The sequence below is a fragment of the Grus americana genome, chromosome 8 (genome assembly GCF_028858705.1).
Source record: "Grus americana isolate bGruAme1 chromosome 8, bGruAme1.mat, whole genome shotgun sequence".
Taxonomy (NCBI): Eukaryota; Metazoa; Chordata; class Aves; order Gruiformes; family Gruidae; genus Grus; species Grus americana.
In genome coordinates, this window is record NC_072859.1 from 17,135,402 (window position 1) to 17,151,003 (window position 15,602).

Here is a 15,602-nt window from a genome sequence, read left to right on the forward strand (position 1 = left end):
ACCTTGGCACCTGTTATGGGCCACAACATATTTTTCCATGTCTTGTCAGAGGTGCTGCTGGCCAGTTCTGTAATAGAAGGTATTGAGAAATAGTTTGGTTGTGAAGGGTTTATTTCAACACTGACCATAATAGGATTGAGAATGTCCTGGAATTTGGCATATAGATATATATATTAAAAATATATATATATATAAAATTTATAAATAAATAAAAGCAAATCATAAAGAAGATATAAATTACATATTGTTTAATAATAAATATTGTAAATAATGTTATTTATGTATAGTTTTTAACATTCAGTCATATGTTGCTTTTATTAATTTTTACAGTTGATAATTGTCTAATGAGCCTTTTGAAAATAACAGTTGGGTCCATAATCTAGGGTGTAGTGTGCTGGCTGTGATCTGGTAGCTGACTTGGAATAGTTCTTCAGGTAATGAATGGAGTGAGTTTGGAAGGCCTCTGCTGCCATTATAGAACCAGAGATGGCATCAGTTCAGTTCCCCTTTGGTGACGGTTCATAACCTTTTGTGATTGTGAGACTTTTGTGGTGTTTGTTTGGTTTTTAATGACCTGGTTAGTCTATTGCTGTTATAGTTAGTGTAACTCAGTTACTGCCCTTAGGTAGCAGGAAAGGCAGATAATAGAAGAAATAAAACTGTCACTACATTGTCTTACGTGGATTGGGTGAAAAATATTTAGAAGTGATTATCAGAAGACCAGTGATGTTGTTTTCTTATCATATGAACACTGAATTTTAAAGGTTGCAGATTTTAAGCAAGTAGTGTGCTCTTGACCAGTGTTTAACCATGAAATTTTCTATTACTACTACTACTGAGAATAAGTAGTTATTTTTTAAGGATTAGCTATTTGTGCTGGAAACAGCTAAAATGAAACAAGTATTGTGGTATATATTGATCACCAGCTGAAGCTTGAAAGAAATTTTCCCCTGATCCTTTAGCGCTTTTTACACTCTTCTGAAGTTAACTAATTTTTTGCTGCTAGAGACAACAAGGAATTGAGATTCTTTAAAAAGTATTGACTGCCTGGACATGAATGGTATGCAAAGTAAAGTGAATTCATTAAGAAGTATCAAACACAAACAAGTAGAACCACCTATCCCCAAGTCTTAGCTAACATGCAGATGATATCCTAATACAATTATAGGTACACTAATAACTCGATTCTCTGTGAATGGTAAAAAAGCCAATAAAAAACACTATGGTGTCTTGTTCTCTGGAAGAGATGTGGAAGCACAAAAAAAATTAATACTGAACACAGGAAAGAAAGCAAGGCAGCTCAGTAGTAGTCATTCTGTTGCATCTTGGGATGTTCAAGTGCAAGTTTGCAAAAGCAATTTACTACTCTGAAAGGCCTTAAGAGAGAAATGCAAGCTTTGGTGGTGGTATACAGCAAGCAACAGCTCCACGTGTGTTGCTCAGGCTGCTCGATAGCTGGTTACAGGAGTTACTTCCTGTACAACACAGCTAGCGAGGGATTTGGGTTATGTTCTATATCCTTTCCCTTCCTTTGATTTTTCTAATGTTTTCTGTTTTGCCACATGCTGTGCCCAACAGGTGTCCGTGGTGTTCTGTGGGAACAAGAGGTGAGATGTACGGACAGCGTTTGCTGGGTGCAGGGTAGTGCTTGCAGGTTGTGTTTGCTGTTTTACTGGTCAGCTATTGCCTGAGCTTGTGCTTCAGCCTCTCTTAGTTAAGGCATTAGTTACTGTACCTTTTCTTAACCAGCAGTTTTCATAAAAGTGGAGGCAGGCAGGGTTTTGGACTCCTCTAGCTTTCATTAAATTTGATTGAAATTGACATAAGGTTTAAGTTGCTGGGGGAGAGTAAAAACAAAATGCACCATGTGATTGCATAAGCTTATCCAATTATCAGATGTCTCTGAAAATACTCAAGTACATCAAAAAATATTTGTGAAATACTAGCATCGTTTGAGAAACTTTGCCTATAAATTGCAAGTGATACTTTTTTTTAATGGTTGTCAGAAATATTTGTGTTAATTTGTAATTCTGCTTGTATTGACATAAAGCATTCATCACAAGAAATTTCCCCAAGGTTAAAGGGCAGTAGGTAATATGTTGGGTTTTTTTTATATATGCTACGATTGCTGTTTGGGATGTCACTGGAATGTTTTGTGCAGACAGCAATAATTCCTTTTTGTTTGTTACGCTCCCCTTGATTTTGCCAGTATTCCTTTTTCTTCTTGCCCTTGGGGCAGAGACTGTCCAATGGTTGTACAGCCCAGTGGGTTCACAGTCCATCTCCTAGATGTCGCAGTCGTAAGACTAATGAAAAGGGATTAGGCTGGCAGTGGCTGAGGTGTTGCTGGTGTGCTGCCACTAGCAGGCATGGCTAGTTTAGGAACAGAAGTAAAATACTTCTTACGTTTCTTCTCTGTCATGCTCTCATTGTTCACACTTTGTCCCTTTTTCCTTCTTTGGAGGTCTTTAATCTTTTCTCTGCAATCGGCTTAGTCTCCCTAAAACTGAAGTTGTCGTCTTATCATTGCTATTTTCCATGTGATACAACTATTTTTTTTTATCTCTTAATTTTTAAAGCTAGGCCTATCTAGGTAAGTCCTGCTGAGACTTGGAATCCTGCCATGAGGCAGGTTGGAAGGGACAGTGAGAGCTTGTCCTGTCCAGCCTCCTGCTCAAAGCAGGGTTAAGCCAGGTTGCTCAGGGCTTCATACAATCGGGTCTTGAAAACCTACAAGAATGGAGACTGCACATCTACAAGAGCTGCACTGCTTGACTCTCCTCATGGCAAAAAAAAAAAAGCTTTTCTTCATATCCAGTCAGGTATAAGGATAATTAATATTAGACTATTTACTCTATAAATTTGTAACAAGCGGCATCTATCCAATTTATATTGCTTGTTCTTGATTTTTTTTCTCCTGATTCTCTTAATGCATTCTGAATACTATAAATAGGTTGTCTGTGCAGCATTTTCCTCAAAACTCTCTTCATACAAATATTTTGTGGAATTCTGTCCCTGCGCTTTTCCACTTGGGTTCACGTTAGAATGTGTTACACAGCCAGCATTGCAGGAGAGGTGTCTGCCTGCTTCCATCTAGGAAATACCGTGCTCCTTGAACCTGCAATTTTCTCTTTTTATTTTGGACTGTAGCCCTTAATTAACTTCTGCATTTTTAGAGTATTGATGATGTAAATATTGCTTGCAACATGTAAACATGTATATGTAAAAGCCTCTGCCTTCAAATTTTTTTCACATGGAACTAAACAAATTTTATGAAGCTGTCCTTAAATACAAAAAGTGGAAAAGGAAATAATACTTGGACTGAACTGCATTGCTGTAAGTGGCTGAACAAGGAGGAACATTTTGTATTCTGTCATTTGATTTGGTTGCTTTTTATGGGGTTAATGTAGAGAGCTTTTGGTTTTGTTATATATCTGCAAATTCTGAGAAAGTTTGATGTTTCTCTAAAGGGCTATATATATTTTATAGCTAGATGGCATTCTTGAGTGGGTTACTGTGCTGCAAAACAGTGATAGTTAACGTTCCTGATGGTGCGTTTCATTTCAATTGGATTTTTCTCTTATTGCTCTTAAATAAATATTATTACAGTATGAAAGAGGCCATAGTCAGACATGCAGGATTAAAAATAATTTATCAAAAAACCCACAAATTGAATAAAATCATGAATCAGATGAATTTATAATTTATTCAATCCTGAACAAAGTCAGGGTTTGTTTAGTGCTCCTACTGTTTTGTGTTTTACCACCCAATTTTTTTATTCGATTGCTGTTATTAAAATGGCTCTTCATCTTCTATCCATAGGTGTAAGTTAGGAAGAAAAGATAGTATTAATTCAAGTGTTAAATGCTTCAGTTTTGTGTATTGCATTTTGTGGCCTTGTTTTGTTGCTTGAAAATAACTTTAACCAGAAACGTATCATGGACTGTCACTGAAGTGCCTCCAGGAAGGATGCATTTTAAAGTAAAACGACTTTCTGAAGACTCTCCTAGGAGGCTAACGGTGTAAGTAGGCTGCTTGGCAGATACTGACAGATGTGCCAGAGTTGTTGCTGTTGCAGGGGTTTGTGTGGTGGCTTCCGCATGTATTTTTAAAAACCTTGTTGCGTGCGGGAGCAGAGAGCCGGCTGTGAGCCCACCGCTGCCCGGCCCCAGCCGGCGGTTGGCGCTCCCTCGCCGCGCGCGGACGGCGGTTGCTGCCCCGCGCCTCAGCGCTCCCTCGCCGCGCGCGGACGGCGGTTGCTGCCCCGCGCCTCAGCGCTCCCTCGCCGCGCGCGGACGGCGGTCGTTGCCTGAGGGCAGACGACAGGGCGAGGGAGAGGAGACCCCTTCTGCTGGCTTGGAGGCAAACGGCCGCTCGCCGTGGCGTCCATCCTCGGCCCTCCACCTTTTTCGCATCTTAACGTCGCTTGGGCCTCGCGGGGGTTCGAGCGGAGATGGCTGGTACGCCGCTACGCTCGTTGGAAGCTTGTGCCATTGTCTCCGCCCGCTCCCAGCCTTCTCCGCTCCGTCAGGCACGCCGGGAGGCGGGCCCGGACAGCCTCGCTCACGGGAGCCGGCCGCCGGGGAGCGCCAGGTCGGTCGACCCAATTGCTCCGGCGGCGAGGTAAGAGACGGGAGAATAGGGTAAAATGATTTTAGCCAGAAAGTGGGGGGGAAAAAGGGAAGACGCGACTCCGCCGGGACTCGAACCCGGAACCTTTGAATCCCTTCACCCTCTAGAAGTCCAATGCGCTATCCATTGCGCCACGGAGCCACCTGTTGGACTTTTTGCACACCGCTCATAGAGCCTGCGCGCGACGCTCCCCGGCTGGTGCTTCGGGCCCGCGGTGCTTCGGGAGAGACTGAGCTATGGAAGGGCTGTGAGTCGGTCCCCGGTAAACTCCTCACGCCCTAGCGGGGAATAATTTATCTTTTTTCTTTTCTTTTTTTCTTTTTTCTTTTTTTTTTTTTTTTAACCAGTATGAATAGGCTTAGTCTTATAAGCCGCCGTATAAACGAGTCCCGAGGCATCCTCTACGTGCGGCTTGAGCGCTACCCACAGCCCGCTGTTATGTGCTCGCCATAGGGCTATGTCATTATTTCTTGTGAGAGACTGACTTTTTTAAATTCATCAGTAATCAATATAAAATATTTGTGGTCATCTCACTTGGGCGTTTTCAATATTAATCCTTATGTTTGGAGGAATATAATTATATTCCACAATTGCCTTATATTGGGGAACTGTTCCTCCAAATGTCCAAAAATTTGCATAAAGAAGTCTTTATAAGATTGAATCTTTTTACACAGATGAAGGTGATACATTGATGAATTAGATCTAATGATTTTGCTTTAACAAATATGAACATTTCTCATATTGCAATTATTTATAGTGTGCTTTTTAACAGCATTCCACTTCTGGAGTAAATGTGAACATTTCAGACACGAAGAAAAAAAAAAACAACAAACCTTTCATTCATAGCATCAAGTGTAAGGAAACTACACTGGGTCAGTTTCAAAGTTATTTGGAACCAAGTTATTTTAACACTGATAATTTCCAGCATTGTAGGTTCTGAGGGACAGTCTAAACACAGGGTTTTGTGGGTTTGGTTTTTGTTTTGTTTTGTTTTCTTTAAACAATAGCATCTGAATTAAAGGAACCTAGAAGACCATGGTTATGTTCACTGGGCATCCCATGCACTGCAGCGTTTTGCTGGCTTTCCAGTGCCACATGAGACAAAAAAAATACCGTGTGAGAATCTGAAAGACAAGACATAGGTCACAAGTGAAAACATGTCCATGCAATCTCTGCTAGATGCTGCAGCAACTTATTGTGAGTCAACAGGTAGAGAAATAGGATGTGGGAATCACACCTGGAAATTATTGTCTGAGAATATTTTGGAGAGCTTAAAAAAAACCCTTGCAAATTGAAAGAACAAAAAATAAAATATATTAGGAAATAATATTCTATTACGTGACAATATTTTCAATGTGGGTGAAAACATTACAGTATACTTGGATCACTGTTCCAAATACTGTGAATGCCAATTACTAAATTCATTAAAGGGAGGAATGACTGAACTATATCTGTTCTAAAATCACAGTAAAAACCCCAGTGGATTCAGTAAAATGAGATTTTCCCTTAAAAGCTGTAATTATGGTCTGAAACAAGTCTTTGATGTTATTTTTTTTAATCAGGAGTAGGCATAATAGAAACCCCAAAAGGCAAGAGTATGAGGTTATTCTTTCTTTAACCTGCCCCAAAATTGAATTCTAAGCCCGGGCAAAGTCTACGGCTTCCTGCTGCTGGGATGACTCCTCGGCTCTGCCGCGGTCGCCCCTGCCGGGCTCGGGGAGGGGGCGCGGGGCTGCCAGGCACCAGGTCGCGCTGCAGAGCCCAGGAGAGCGAGCTGGGGCAGGAGCGAGCAGGGCTGGAAGGAGATCTGCTCTGTAGTGCCGTGGCCTCGGTTATACAGTACAACGGGTTTGTGAGAATCTCATGTTTCACTTCATAATTTAAAAGCATCAGTATCCATGAGAGTGGAGAAAAACGTGAAAGTAAGTGCACCCTAAAATCTGAGGAACCAGGAAGCTAATCAAATTGATGTAAAATAAGATGATTAGGATACACAATCCACTAGCAGTTGCATCAAGGGCTGAGATATGAGTGTAATGAATAACCAAGGTGACTCAGGTAATGAAGGCACACTGGTAGCATGCCCCATGATTCCCATGAAGTCAGCTCGAGCACCTGTGGCCAGCAGTGAGCCACAGCTCATGAGCTGGCTGATTATTAAATAGCTCTTGCAATGCTGCCTGGAAACTGGGGGGTTACTGGAAGGGTTCAGTACTTACAGCAAATACCATATTGGAGGTACACCCCACAAGCTAACAAAGTCTTGTGGAGCCAGAGCAGTTGTAAACACAGACCAAGAATCACTAAGTTAAGATTCAGAGTAGGTCTGACTGAATTTACAAACTCTGGGTCTATATGGTCTTGCCACAACTGTTCTGTTACGGACAGAACTCTCCTGGTAAAGGAATGCAAGGTGTGGAAAGTCTAAATTGAGTCCTGAGATTGTAGCTCAGGCCCTGCACTGCATAAAAGAAACAGAACTTTTGGGTTTAAGAATTGAGTTGATCTTCAGAATAATAAGCTTAAAGTTATGTTTGTGCAACTCAAATATACCACTTGTAAGTAACTAAGAATCGCCATAAACATCTTGTAGTTTGTGAATACCTGGGCATGTTTATTGTGGGGTGAAGTGAGTCAGTACCTCACCAATGTGATTTGGTAACATGATACCTTTGGACAGCACAGCACTAAATGACTGCAGATAGTGAAAAGTCAGAGTTTACTGTGAGAAGACTAGTTCTGAAGATGTATGAGTGAAGAATCCTGACACTCATATGATTGTTATTTCCTTTTACATTTTCATATTGGTTAGTTGGTTTACACAGGTAGGTAAAGGCTGGCTGTTGGTTCCATTTATGCAGGAGGACTGACTGGAAAAGCGTTCAGGAATTTTCCAGGGATACTTCAAATTATTCAATTCCATTTCCTTTTTTATTCTGTAAATGTAGCCCCAATGCAAAATCCACCTTTCCTTTTGGACAACAGATGGAGCTGCTGCATGAGAAACAGGACAGCTCTCAGTTCATCAACTAACAAAACGTGGTATGGTAGCCAAAACCAACAGATCAGATTAGCCTTTGGTGGCACCTGGATTGGTCCTTTGGACTTTCCCTCTTCTGGGGCCGGCTGAGATCCACTTCTGTTGCAAGCTGGCTTTCATCTTAGCTCCTTTTCAACTTTGTGCTCTGTTTCAGGGAATAGAAGTTTCTTGGAATATAGTTATGCTGGTTTTAGTTACTGGCACTTAGAAAAATATTCAAGAAACTGAGCTAAGTGCCATTTTGGTAATTTTAAATATGAGGAGAAACTGAGGTAGGAATACTTTGACACAAGACAGGAAGTTCATCGATGGCAGGCCAAAAATAGCATTGTCCTATAGGATTCTTCCCTTGATTAAAAATAAAATCTAGAAATTAATTATGAAATTGAAGTGTTCTTCAAGAGACTTTTTACAACTTGGTTTTCAGCATTAACTTCTCTCATTATTAAAATAATAATAATAAAAAAAGGCACTATGTACTGTATATCCAGTTAATTTAGGTAAGGTTTGAGCTTTGTCGAATTTGTTAGTCAATTTCCAAATTTACAGAGCTTCCACAGATGTTTGTTGCGAGTACCATCATCTCTCTCTAAGAAGCTTTATAGTAAATATACTTGTTGAAAGCAAGAGACTATAGAAGACTACAGAGAAAAAGGTTGTCATGTATAATTACCTAAATGGGACCCTTACACGATCTTTACATTTCAGGTTCTTTTCTTTCTCTCCCTTGACGTGGGGATTATTGCAACCCTACTGCTGTAATGATTCATCTGTGTAGTGCAGCAAGAGAAAGTACTCTGAACTGGCAGGAGAAATGCTGGGATGCACAGGGCCTGAGGATCCCAAAAGTAACTCTTTCAGGGAGGGTTTCTTTCGGTAATTTACAATTTGATTTATTTTTTTTCTTAACATGAAGATAAATACTTCACATTGTAGATGCTTCTATATCTCTGCCTCTTCCTCTGTGGGGGCTGTAATCTCAATGACATTGAGATTGTCTTATTTATGGCTGTTGTTGGACTAATACATATTCTGTTCTCTCAAGTACATTTGGGTAGGTAGGAGTAATTCCCAAGTGTAGCGTCTTGAAGAATCGGAGGGACATGAGCAATCATGCCAAATCACTCCTACAAGGGAGTACAGTGTTAATTCTACAGCTACACAGAATGAACATGGTCTGTATTGACAGATCAGCTGCTGCAGAGCTAGCTATGAGATGAATACAGTCTTTTGATGGAAAAGTTTGAACCCTTTTCCTCATGTTGTATAAGTAATTTTTAATAGTAATTTTTAAATACCTGGTGTACAGTCCATGGATGTCATTGTCTTCTGTGATGATGCAATTGGTGATGAGCCTAGGAACTGATTAGAATGATATCACTTACAGTTCATTCGTATTTGCTCAAATTCCTTCTAATATCTTCTTTTGGAATAAATGCAAAATTATATTTTCATCATTCATATTTACAGTTTTATTATGTAATGTATTCATGTATCACACACTTGTTATTAATTTCTTATTGATTTATTCTTTATTTCTATGTTTTTATTATTTTATTTCTATATTTATTGTTACATTTTCTTCAGAAAGCAAACTACATAAAACCAGGTGTCTACAGTGACTTTGTTTTTGCAAGGGTTTTTCCCCATGTTTTTTCTGCTTCCTGAATATGTGCATTTGGAGGCCATTCACTGTAATCGTATAGACTGATGGTCAAAGGAACATTTTTAATAAATGCAGATTATTGTAGTCATGGTCAAGAGTGCTTTCTTCATATAACACAAGGATGAAAATCATTACTTCAAGGTGCTTTTCATCCTTAATTCCCATTGACATCCTTTGTGATATTGCTATTGACTGTTTTCACTGAAAATAATTGGAGCATTAGCACCTTGCAGGAGATCCTCAACACTTCCAGAAATCAATTTCAGTGATCACACATACAGATTTTTTCTTTCTTTCTTTCTTCTGGAGGATTAAAGTGGCAAATGCTTGACAAACATTTACTTCAAGAGTGCTCCCTATTAGCACCAAACCTATGCAGAGTCATGTGGAATCTCTCTGATCACTGCAACAGGACATTTGAAGAAGTTCCAGCTGGTTTCTCTTGCCGAAAGTGGAGTACATCTGACTTCCAGAGAGATGGGAGTCTGTTTCAAGACAATTTCAACGTTTTCAGTTGGTAATTGGATCTGTTTTTTCATCAGAGTGTATAAAATTTTGTTTCAGAAATGCATAAGATTTGTGTCAAAAATAGCCAAAGTGATGCCTCCCTTTCGCTATACAAAGCTACTCTTAAAAAGCTCCCTTTTTTGTTATTCTTAAAATCACATTTTGTGAGTATGTGTCATAATTTTATGCTTGTTTTCATAATTGCATGCTTGTTTTCCAGTGGGAATTTGCTTTGCAGAATTACTTGTTTTGTTGATCAGCCTTTTCTACTTTGAAATTTTCTGCCCATGTTCTGTAGTTTAACACAGTGAAAATTAACTACTAACATTTTTTCAGTGGTGCTATTTAGTTCTGCATTTCACTCATCTTGTATTCCACTGCATTTCAGAAGCATAACTTGTGCATTTCTGTTGGCAAAGGAGCGCCTATGTTATTCTGAAAAGAGGGAGTTCTTTTGCTTTTTATTAACATTCCAGGTTTGGTGATAAGCCCAAGTTTCTAATTTCTCAAACTGTTTCTCACGCAGGTCTTTTCAGTGTCCTTTTTATACTTTCCTCAAATTGTATTCTGTGCAAAGTACTCACCTGTAATACATTTTGAATTAATTTTCTTAATTACAGCTGCCCTTGATCTTTGTCCTCCCGGTGTTGGGATTTCTGTTTGTGTTGCAGCTCTCCATTTCTGTTGTGCTTAATTCCACTTTTTTTTTTTTTTTGTGAGTGTGTGTGTGAAATTGTAGACATGTGATTTCATTCACCTTACTTTTCTTTAAGCATTTGTTCTTCTTCATCTTAAGGTTGTCTCTTTGGTAAAGAGTGAAATTTTATCTAGTCTCTTTCTATGTTATTTGTAATTTTCAGAGCAAACAAAGTGATAAGCAACACTGATTTTTGTCTCAAATTAATCCTCAAATTTATGGGAAATACACCTCAGTGTACTTTAAGAGCCAAAGCAGTCTTAGACACTATGTCCTTAAGTTAATAATTATCAGAGACAAAGTTGACGGTACAAAGTTTTGTTCTTGTCTACATTTTGAAATCTAGGTGTAACCATCTGAGCTTTTATTTTTTTTAAATTAACATCAAGCCTACAAATATTTACACAGTCAAGTTGTTCCTTTAAAGCTTTTCAGATGACACTATAGCTCAGCTCCTCCTATGCAGTTCAGAAGAAAAAATGTGTATCTGTGGTCTAGGGATTTAATCCTGAACTTCTGGATTCTTGTTCCAGCTGTGCAATTACCATGCTGTGTGACTGTAGGCAGTCTGCTCCATTTTCCCTTCTGTAAAGTACAGACAGTAGATGCTTTCTTATTCTACATGTTGTGCAAGTTAGTTATCTGCAAGGTAGCTTTAAAATTTTGAGATTAAACTTCCTCTGGAAATGCCTCATTATTATGTACCTTATTTTGTTTGCCACATTCTGTATATCAAACCTGAATTGCAAAGTTATCTAATAGAACCTACCCAGGTAGCCTAGCTGCTTTTCAAAAAGTTTCCCTTCTCCCTTGTACAGGTTTGCTACATGCTATTAGGTGACGGAGTTCTCCTGTTGCCTGTTTATTCAGTTGCTTCCTCAGCTCAATTACTTGATTCTTCATTTTGTAAGAATGAAGCAGTCGTACTGTCCAGGTAAATTTGAGACACTGATAAAGATTACACTGCCTCTAGCAGAGTTTACTTAGAAAACAAATATTAGAAAACCAACAGCAAGTATACAGATTTGGTCTCAAGACTTATGAAATAATCAAGCAGAGTGGGATATGTTTCTCTAGCATGCATGCTAAGGTATAGTACTTTGAGAATATTAACATATAAATTTTGCTCATCATCAAGCATGCAGATTAAAAACAAGAATTTGAATATACAATTAAAAAATAATGAATCTGAAACAATCTTAAAAAATCCTTACCTTCTCCTGCACTGTTTAAATGCAGTATTTGCTTTCTCTCCTCACCCACGTGCTCTGGGAATGATATGCAGTGTTTAAGCAGTGCAGTCATCTGGTTTAGTGCAGATAACAGGAATGTTTTGTAAGTAAAAACACTGGGTTAACTTCCGCTTTTATTTGAATCATTCTGAATCTGAACTAACAAAACCAAGACAGTGGAGTTATTTCGAGGCTATTTTCCATGTTAGTAAGAGTATAATTTATCCCAGAGTGCCTTGTTTTTTGTAATGGACAGAGTTGGCACAATGCTCACTTTGACAGAGGAAAAAGTAAGTAGGTGATTTTTGCCAACCTTTCCTTTGGAGGTGTCACTGGTTAATTAATCTGGGCTTTAAGTGTTGACATTACCTTTCTTTCAAGGGAAAAGTGGTTTTAATCTGCATTGATTTAGACCTCCTCTGAATAGGGATAGGAAGAGAAATGGCTGCAGACTTTTGTCTTTGAGGGATACTTTAATATTATGGGATTTATTGCTCTTTTTAGATTTCCCAGAGTGTGGCACTAGTACTGTGTGAACTATTTTTCTTGACAGCTAAAAGTTATTGTGGGGTCAAAGTGTCCTATCAACTGTTCAGATCATCACTAGATAGCGTGTTCCTAAGGTTGGTTGTGTGTAGTCAGAGCCATTTCTGGAAAGAACTTGCCAAGCACGTTCTAAAAAGTTGAAAAGCTTTAATTCTTGATTAAATTTTGCTTTTAACTCAGTTATGAATATGAGTGACTGACTCAACATGTGAATACTGACTCTGATCCAATTGCAGAAACAATACTATTTAAAAATCATCAGACCTTTTGTCAGTCTTTTAATTACAAATATTACACAGGCCGGGAATCTAGCCCAGAATTATATATGCACTCTTCTCCTCCCTCCCCCAACAAGTTTTTACTAGATCTGTTTCAAATGTATGTTGATTTTACTGTACTGGAAATTTTTGGCAAAATTTTCTCTCTGGATTTTTTAGAACCATCAAATGTGGATTGTGTTTTAAAGGTTTATTTGTAAATTTACTTTATCTACTTGAATATTAACTTAATGGAACTGTATCACAATTTATAAATTTTATTTTTGTACCTAAAGTCAGTGTGCAATACGAGGTAATTCTCAAATTTGAGGAATTCTCAAATTGTAACCCTGTATTTGTCTTGGCCTTGCTGCATGGCTTGGCAAGCCATTCACATTTTCTTGTAGGTTAAGTGAGGGTGATATCCAACTCAGTGTTCTGCAGAATTTTAGCCCCCTGATATTTCTATGGAACTGACTAACTCTCCAGTCAGTACCCATAGCCTTCTAACTCTATGCTGACATTCTTCATCTTGGCAAGTGTGAAGGTAGTGTGACTGAGCACCTAGCCCTGCACAGGCACAGTTGTGCAGAGATGCTCAGCAGCATAGAGTGGACAGGCAAGATGATGAAGCACCTGTACTACAAAGGAGTTATCTGTGGATACTCCAGCTCCTTTGAACCAAAAGGTGTGGCTAATGGGACATCACTACTGTCTTAGGCCTCTTGCGTCCCTGTCTGCTATCTGCCAAGTGGGAAACAAAGCTTATCCCATTTTACAGGAGTTACAGAAACTTAAGATTTACTACTTGTGAAAATAAGCATTCTCTTATACAGGTAGAAATCTGAAATTATTTTAATAGTAAGCAGTCAGAGAAGACTTCAGATTTTTTCTTCTCATAAAATTGATACTTGATTGAAGATCAGAGATGCGCAGGAGTAGATTGAATGTTGAGTCATAGGGGCAAACAGAGACCCTGAAGGTTATGCACAAGCTAGATATGGATGTGATGAATGGTGTGAAGCAGAAGGGAGTCTGTGGTCAGTGTAATGAAGGGGGTGATACTTCAATGAAAAGGAACGGTATGCATTTTTTATACTTTGCAAGTAAGGTAATTGGGAACAAAGAAGTTTCAGATTCGCAAGTGAGTGATGTGCAACATGTAGGTTAACTCTGAAATATAATTTTCAAATTTTATAAATTATTATCCACAACACTGTCAAAAATTCTTGTTTAGAATTTAAAATTGTATTACAGCTATCTATTTTCTCCATATTGGGTGAAATGTATTTACTATATTATATGCGTTTTTCAAAAATAACATTTTTTATGACCTTTTTTTTGAAAGATAACTGGAGATTATTTGCTATGTGGGTTATTTGTAATGTTAGGCAGATGGGGAAGTTGTGATTTTGATTCTGTTTGGGTGGAGTCTGCTGTAAATTCTTCTCTGATGAAAATGAGAGGAAATTCACTGTAACAGAATTAAATTAAAGGCTGCCAGCCAAATGCTTAGTTCTAGCTGTTGCCGTGACCTGAATATAAAGAACACAAGCAGCCTTTTATGTGAAGAGGGCATGCCTTTCTTTTTTTCCTTTATTTCCAAAATAATTGATTATGAAATCTTGTTATGTGAATATATATTTTTATGAGTAAATAATATATCTTTTCAATGTTCTATCACATCTCCAGTTTGCAGAGCCAAGAGGTGTGGAATGATCAAACATTCTGTAACAACAACTTTTATCACACTAAAGAGTACATATATTAACCGTAAAAATCCCCAAAGAAGAGTTAAATTCATACAGATACCCCACTGCCGCCCCCAAAAGCCTCGGCTATCCTATTTAGGTCTACGTGGGAAGAAAAAGAAAAAAGAGTTGCATGGTGAATACTGATAGAACAGATCTGGGTTTGCTGGGAAAATTGGAAACGTCTGTATCCCTCCAATGGCATTATTATAAACAAGGTAGTTGTGCTCACTGTTATTTAGAATGTTCCCAAATTCTTTTACCTGCTACCTTGACCCTATACATGACATATAACATATGACATGAGCCTTTTGAGATCTAGCATAAGCAAATACAATGTCGGATAATCATATGGCAGGAATTAATTTTCCCATAAAGAGAAGTGATGACACAGGATCAGTGAAGTTGTGCCATAGTCTTCCTTCCAATTTTTGTCTAATAAAACCATTCATTGACGTTAATGCAACTTATCACCCTGCAGAAGTTACAATATGAAAAACAAAAAGCTGCACATCAAAGGCTCTTCTGTGCAGACAGTGCAGAGACAAAGACTTCTTTGTGAAGAAAGCGCAGTTAGCTCTGCCACTCTAAATCAGCAGTGAATTTTCCTCAATTCTAGCATTGAAGTAAAATAATGTCCTTTGTTCCTTTATGGGGTTTTACTTCTGTTTCCAAAATGCTGGCAAACAGTAAGCATTGACTTAGTAACAAAAAATTTTTTTCCTGTGTTCAGAATTATCATCTACATTTATGTAAGTTTATCTTAGTTTATTCAAATCAGTAATAGGTACCGGTCATTTCTGCAGCAAAGCGAAACAAGCAGCTTCCAGAGTCAGTGATATCTGGGAATTATAGGAATCACTGATAACAAGATTGCTTTTTTTTTTTTTTTGCCATCACCCTCTGTGAAAATAATGTAAATATTATTGCAATACATGATGGTAGTTAATTTTGTAAATATTCAAATTTGCAAACACAAGGGTGTGGAATCCAGAAAAATAGTCTGGAAAAGTCAAAAGAAACATCACAGCCTCCATCACAGAAAAATTTGGGTAGACGTTTACACCCAGATAGAGAGGCTCAGGGGACATCTCGATCGGATTTTGATACAAGTGGCCTTTATTCAGTAAGCTTGCTACAAAATTATCACTTGCTTTTGTGAGTGTTGTGATGACAAGGTATTCTATTGTATGTGTGAAAGTGGGAATATGGCTTCTTAATTTACCTTCAAGCACTAATCATATTCAAAGCTAGTTTGGAAGGGAAATTGACAT

General features: G+C 38.4%; 1 protein-coding gene, 1 long non-coding RNA gene and 1 other non-coding gene across 4 annotated transcripts in view; 1 reads left to right on the forward strand and 2 right to left on the reverse strand.

Moving 5' to 3' along the window:
- Positions 1 to 4,510: 4,510 nt before the first annotated feature.
- BCAR3 (BCAR3 adaptor protein, NSP family member) overlaps positions 4,511 to 15,602 on the forward strand; it is a 109,050-nt gene continuing 97,958 nt past the window's right edge. Inside the window, exon 1 of one of the 2 annotated variants that reach the window (XM_054833794.1) lies at positions 4,511 to 4,623. The gene's annotated coding sequence lies outside the window, so the exon portion shown is untranslated. Of the gene's footprint in view, positions 4,624 to 4,652; positions 4,880 to 15,602 lie in introns of those variants that run through there. The other variant, XM_054833795.1, reaches the window with a different exon arrangement.
- Positions 4,689 to 4,773, reverse strand: TRNAR-UCU (transfer RNA arginine (anticodon UCU)). Its single transcript is given in 2 exon segments — positions 4,689 to 4,724; positions 4,737 to 4,773. It is a non-coding gene; the product is annotated as a tRNA-Arg (tRNA).
- Positions 6,732 to 11,842, reverse strand: LOC129209426 (uncharacterized). The gene is made up of 3 exons (XR_008578074.1): positions 11,757 to 11,842; positions 8,971 to 9,034; positions 6,732 to 7,817 (listed from the first exon to the last, which is right to left on the reverse strand). It is a non-coding gene; the product is annotated as an uncharacterized LOC129209426 (long non-coding RNA).